Here is a 7,476-nt window from a genome sequence, read left to right as displayed (position 1 = left end):
CTGGAAACAGCTGTTTTCACTGGCAGAAGGTTGCAGGAGGCCATCACAGCTGAAAATGGAGCTCTGGGACTTGTTTTTGTTGGCAGAGCACTCGGGCCATCAGACACCCCTAACATGAGTGACATCAACCTGACCAGACCCCTCACTCCGCCCGAGGTCAAGCACACTGATGCGGCCCTCAATGAAATCATGTTTGACACCCCTGTTCTATAACTATATAAACTTCCATTGACTTAAGGATGGGTGGATGGTGGTACAATTCATCCATTCTTTGCTGCATATGTAGTCCTCAGCCACAACTGAGCCCCAAATTTCTGCTGCTAAACAAGAATTTTGCCCCATTTTATGACCTTTCTGATCCCAGTTGTTAAGTGAATCACTGTAGTTGTTAAGTTATTAACACAATTAAGTGAATTTTGCTTCCCCAATGACTTCGTTTGTTAGAAGGTCACCAGATATGATCACAGGACCCTGGGAAAATGCAATTGTCATAAATATGAGTCAATTGCCAAGGGTCTGAATTTTGACTACATAACCATGGGGATGCTGCAACGGTCATGAGTGTTAAAAATGGTGATAAGTTACTTTTTTCAGCATCATTGAAACTTTGGTCAGTAAATGAATGGCCGTAAGCCAAGGATTACCCGTATGTTGCCTCTTTATAAGTTTATGTCCTGCTCACGTTCAAAATAGATGCGCATATTTGGTAAATACTTGCATTTGGAATATATAATTCATTGGATTCATCCTCCATTTGATCGAGAGGATTCTGTAATAATGGCAATGATATTTAGTGGGGCAACTACGTCTATTCTTTAACTGCTTGGGAAGAGTGGGTTACCTGTACTTTCCTTGTTGTTTTTCATTAATAACTGATGGCTGTGACAGAATGCTCGGTATGGAGAACGCTCTTGAACAGAAGTGATGCACACCTTTTATTATTATTCATGCAACACACTCCAGGTTGTTTTCATACTGCTAAATAGTTGTTTAGTCAACACGAACTGAAGAAAAACATCTGACTAAAGTGAGAAGGAAGCAAATTTGTTATTGGCTGGAGGAATGCTGTTCCTAGACTTCGAGGGCTAACTAACCAGAAGAGAAATATTATAGGCGAATCAAGTTTATTTTGGCTCCAGTGTTAGCTAAATTCATACATGTGCAAAAGTCCAAATGTGTCTGGCTTTTTAAAGAATTTTTTAAAGAATTATTTTTTTAAGTTTTTACATAAACATCTATACCTGCACCATAATATCAAAACATACATAATTATACAGAATGCCATAAACAAATATCCTAAATTTGCACCTTTTTTACTTTTATCTCCCTTGTTTTCCTTCTATATTTCATACCATTCCCCTCCTTCTATCTCCCTCTTTTCCCTCTACCTTCTTTCTACCTCTCCCCCTCTTTCCTACTTCCTTCCTCCCTTTCTCCCCTTCCTTTCTACTTCCTCTTCCTCCCTCTTATTCTTCCCGTGTACCTTTAATCCATTTTATAGTTAATAGACGAGCAATTCAAGCCCTAATTTCATACCAACATAGGTGCTACTCTTCTTATTTTTTTAAAGAAAATAATCTGTCTGCAGTAGTGTAGGGTTTCCTGCCTAAACTGGAGGTTGGACTAGAATACCTCCAAGGTCCCTTCCAACTCTGTTGTTGTTGTTATTGTTGTTTTCTAGTTGAAAACAACATAACAAGATATACATAAATATATAGAATACAAATATAGTAAAAGCTGACTACTTTTACAGTATTTCATTTCCAAATCTATTTACATTTCACACAATATTACCATTTATTTATTGGATTTGTATGCCGCACCTGTCCAAGGAATTTAAACAATCACTAATATTTCTCCAGTTCTATATTTAATGAATTGAATCTCCTACTATATAATCAATGTCTATTTCTTCCATTTTACTTACAAAAACATAGGACATGAGATTAAGAACATTTGCAACTACTTTATACTTCACCTTTTATTATCAATTTTTTTATTGCGATTTAATCATTTATAATGATTATTCCAAGCATCATAGAATTCCGTATCTTCCTTCCATTGTTAATTTACACATTTTGGAGCTTTCCAAAATTTTCTTAATGACCATTGAGGATGTGGGTATAGTATCATTTTTCCAAGACTGGGCAGAGGCAATTCTAATGGCGGTAGTTATGTGGAGCATTAAATAACGTCTTCTTTTTTAAACTTTTCTTGATATCCTGATATCACGCCCAATCTACAATCATTAACTAATCAGCATACCTCAGTTACATCAACAACCCCAGGTGTTACCCCACTGACTCATCAGGAAGTTTCAACACAGCAGGCAATTGCTGAGCCATCAAACCACACCCATACACCAGTATTTATAGAAGGAAGGCAGCTCAGGTCTCGCTGTGTTCGCCCTAGAACAAGGACAGAAGCACCAGCCTGAAGATGACGAGTGGGACCTCGTCGAAACGTCGCAAGAAATTTCTAAATCCTACACGGGAAGAAACCCGAATATTCCAAGACCGTCATACCTGTACCTGTGAAAATCTATGAAAACATATATATATATATATATATATATATATATATATATATATATATACCACTGTACCATATATGAAATATTAATCATTAAGTAATTAAGAAATTGAGTAAGTTAATTTCTGTAGATGAATGTACTTAGTAATTAATTGATATGATATTCTGTTGTGAGCCGCCCCGAGTCTCCAGAGAGGGGCGGCATACAAGTCTAATAAATGAAATGAAATAAATGAAACACTATTAATATTTAAATAGGACAATTCAGTTAACATAAATGGATAATAGGCTATATAACACTAAAAATATATAAATAGAACCATTCATTTAATACAAATATAAGTCACTTCAATAAGTATATATAAATCTGTATAAATACTTTTAATTTATTAATTTAATTGATTTAATCATCCAGATGATTACTCGCTCTGTAGTCTTGCTGTTTTCCATTCTCTCTCAAGTCTTTCTCTTTACCCTTCTTTTACTTTCTCCTACTTTCATTCACTTTCTTCACTTTCTACACATTCTTAGTCAACCTCATACCCAATCTTATCCAAATCTTCCTTTAGCTCACCAAACAGATCAATATACTGTCCCAGGCTCTTCACACTTATTTTACTCCAAACTTTATCTCCAAAATGTCTGCCTCCATTACTTTTACAGTCATTATCACTATCTTTGCCTCCTAACACAGATCCTTTCTCCCACTTCAAACATGCTTTTTCCAGTCTATCCTTCCTTTGCATTATTTATTTTAAAGATATTAGTCCTTCAGACAGTTGTCCTGCAGAGAGTCTTCCCATGGCAAGTTGGCTGTGCAGAGTTGGCTGCGGTCAATTATCATGGAACCCAGACACTCTTTCTCAGCCCAACTCATCTCAGAGTTGCTTTTGTCTGTAATGTGAGGAGGAAAGATTATTAAATGTTTGCTGCCTTGAGTTGTTTATAAAAATAATATAGGTAGTCCTTGAGTCCTTTGACTTATGCCAAAAATTTCTGCAGTTATGGGCAAGGTCCATAACTGGAAGTAGAGCATATGCTGCAAGGGGCTCCCATAAAATGGGTGTCTTTGGAAAAGGAATCTGCATAGCTACAAAATTCTAGCAACAAAACTCTAGATCAGGGTTGTCAAACTCAAGACTGAATCCAGTTCACAGGGTTCTTAGATCTGGCCTGCGGATTCAAACTCGAAACAGCAAAGGACCTGTCTGCATGGGACTCCCAAGTTCCATTTTCATTGGCAGAGGGTTGCAGCTGAAAATGGAGCTTGGGAGCCTGTTTTTGGTGGCAGAATGCTCGGGCCACCACAGGCACCCCTGACACGAGTGACATCAAGCTGGCCATGGCCACCATAGCCCTCCCAAAGTCAAATACAACCCTGATGTGGCCCTCAATGGAGTTTGATAACACTGCTCTAGATGGAAAAGTGCAGGTTTTGTATGTGGATTCAGAATTCAATCCTCAGAATCCCCAGGAAAGGAAAATATCTCCCTGAAAGCTTGTAGCACTACTAAATACTCAGCACTGAAAAGATTGGCAAAATGAACCAATAATCTAGATTCCGTAAAGGTAGCATGTTGTGTTCCTATGTACTGGAGCAAACTGACATAGGAACATACTGCACTGTTTCCAAATTCATGCGAAGAGGGATGTATGTGATTCTCAAGACATACAGTAGATCAGCTCTTCTTCCTTTTTTTAAATTCAACTGGGTGGCAAAGAACCAAATCTTACAGAAGAAAACATTACCAACTTGTCTTTGTGACAGAACATTGAGTAGGTATAAAATCGCAATGGTCTCTATGCCAGGTTTTTTTATTTTAAAAAAAATCTTCCCTGCTTCTAAGATAAAAGCTTAATTTGATATTTTTGTAGTTATATAACAGTAATATTTTGTGACATTTTGTATTGTGACACTATAGATGAAATTGTCATCGGACTGACACCCTTTACTGTTTATTACTTAATTAGAACTGTTAACAACACTGCAGAGAAGCGTGCTAATCTGCCATCACATATTATGAAAACAACGTTATTGTTACAAACACCAACACCCACTCAACAGGATAGTTCTAAGATGGCAGTTTCTGTTAAAAAGAGAGAGAGAGAAAGAGAAAGAGAGAGAACGAGAGAGAGAGAGAGAGGGAGAGAGAGAGAAAATCTGATTTGTTTAATGGACACGTTAGCAGTGAAGAAAAAGAAGTTGATAGCAACTCCTAGCAATTATCTTTCGAAATGAAAATATTTGGTGTAGTATCAGTTTAATGGAGATTTTTTTGGTTAACACGTTTTGGAATTGAAATTCACAGAGTCAGGAAACAGTAACCACCATAAATGTTGAGCCCTTGAAATTTCTGAAGGTTAAACTTGTCCTCAAAGTCTTCTGAAGAAAAGTGGCAATAGTCCACCTGCTCCCTCTGCTGGTTATTAATATGCCATTTTCCAGTCTAGACAATTTACTTGTATCTTGCCCCCACAGCTCTCTCTTCAGGGGAACTGTATTTCATCCTTAGCTGCTCATATGCCTCCTTTTGTCTTCTTAGACAATGACCTAAAGGAAAATGCCCACTTGACTAAAATACAAGGACCAAATCAAACATACTGATTAAAAACAAAGCCATCCATGTTATGGTCAAGTATTAAATCCTTCAGTAAATGTTTACTTTATCTCTGAATTAATATACCCTTTACACAATAAAATAGATGTTCAAAGGTATTTATTTCTTGCAAATAGGTTCCAAATCTTCTCAAAGCCTGGTATCAAGCTCCAATTATAGTGATAGGTGATATATCAGCAATGCTAAAAAGCTCAGTTACTACTAATGATAAAAGCATAGGAATATACTGATTTGCAACTCTTAGCAGCAACACAGGATTTTCTCCACAATAATCCGTCCTTAACCTGGTCTTTCAGGTGTTCCATCAGTGTAGTCACCACCACTATAATTAAAATTGAGTCCAACCATTCTGTTCCTGGTTGTTGCCTTCTTCTCTTCACTTCCTCCATTCCTAGCATGAGAGCCTTCTTCAAAGAGATAGGTCGTTGCATAATAGGCTCAAATTAGAATAATATGAACCTGATAATGTGTGCCTCAAGGGAGAACTCTAGATTGCTTTTGGTTTCTTTTCTTGACTGTCTATGGTATTCTCTGGAGTCTTGTTCAATACCAAAGTTTCAAAGTGTCAATGTGCTGCTTAATTATGCAGTTCTGTTATTGGAAGTTTACTGGTACAGATGAAGCTCCTAGCACAAAATAACAAGGGATCTTATATTTCCCTTAAATTTTAGCTCTAAAGAGCTCCATGCTTCCCACCTATCAGGTATCATTTTTAAAATGCTCACCAGAAATCTGTGTCCCTAACATCACAATACAGAAAGAATAAATACATAGTAACTTATTAAGCACATTCCCTTGCTGTCAGCTATGGAAAAGTGAATAAAATAATTTCTGGATACATTTGCTCTAAATATTTATTTTGACAAAATAATTCCACTATCTGATATGGAAGCCTGTTGTTGTATGATTAATAATTAATATCTGGACCGGGAGTCAATGCTCACAGTCACTCATGCCCTCATCAGCTCGAGGCTCGACTACTGTAACACTCTCTACATGGGGCTACCTTTGAAAAGTGTTCAGAAACTCCAGATCGTGCAGAATGCAACTGCGAGAGCAATCATGGGCTTTCCCAAAAATGCCCATGTCACTCCGCAGTCTGCATTGGTTGCCAATCAGTTTCCGGTCACAATTCAAAGTATGGGTTATGACCTATAAAGCCCTTCATGGCACCGGACCAGATTATCTCTGGGACCGCCTTCTGCCGCACGAATCCCAGCGACCGATTAAGTCCCACAGAGTGGGCCTTCTCCGGGTCCCGTCAACTAAACAATGTCGTTTGGCAGGACCCAGGGGAAGAGCCTTCTCTGTGGCGGCCCCGGCCCTCTAGAACCAACTCCGTCCAGAGATCAGAATTGCCCCCACCCTCCTCACATTTCGTAAGCTCCTCTGCCGTCAGGCACGGGGGAACTGAGATGTTCTTTCCCCCTGGGCCTCTTCAGTTTATGCATGCTATGTCAGTATGTATGTCTGATATTCATAATGAGGGTTTTTAGTTGTTTTATTATTGGATTGCTACATATTGTTTTTATCACTGTTGTTAGCCGCCCCGAGTCCGCGGAGAGGGGCAGCATACAAATCCAATAAATGAATGAATGAATGAATGAATGAATGAATGAACGAACGAACAAACAAACGAACAAATAAATAAATAAACAAATAAACAAATAAACAAATAAACAAACAAATAAATAATTCCAAACCCAAAGCTGGATAATTCTACCAAGTCTACAAAATCAAATTGTAAACTGGATTCAACCTGAAATATTCTAAGAGAATAACCTAATCTTTAGTCATAGAAATTGTACTTCCATCCAAATCCAACACAAAATAACCTAGAGCAGGGCTGTCAAACTCGTGGCCCACGGGCCGGACGTGTCATGCACTGGCCACACCCACACCAGGTTTAGTAAAGGCGAAAAAAGTCCCGATACGTCACATGATGCCACTATGACACCACAAGTTTGACACCCTGACCTAGAGGATATGCAAGTTCAATGGGTCCTATTTGAGTCTTCAATATCTGATTTTCTACTGAGTCCTAAAGTCAATGATCTATACATGTCATTAAGAAAATCCTCTTATGGGCAATAAGCCAAGTTAGTACTTTCTATATTTTTATTGGGAAAAAGGCATCTCTCCATAGTAAAAGTGAAGGACAAAGAGCAGATTATATTATTTCTCATCTTAACTGAGTAACTGAACAGCAGAGTGTACATCCTTCACTGTGTTGTTCATATTTGAGATCAAAGTCACTTCCACGTAGCTAACAGGTCTTTAGGGAAGAATTCTTTAATGATTTAGAATTAAGTATCTTATCCAACAA

The sequence above is a fragment of the Erythrolamprus reginae genome, chromosome 2, assembly GCF_031021105.1.
Source record: "Erythrolamprus reginae isolate rEryReg1 chromosome 2, rEryReg1.hap1, whole genome shotgun sequence".
Classification (NCBI taxonomy): domain Eukaryota; kingdom Metazoa; phylum Chordata; class Lepidosauria; order Squamata; family Dipsadidae; genus Erythrolamprus; species Erythrolamprus reginae.
Note: the sequence above shows the minus strand (reverse complement) of the source record.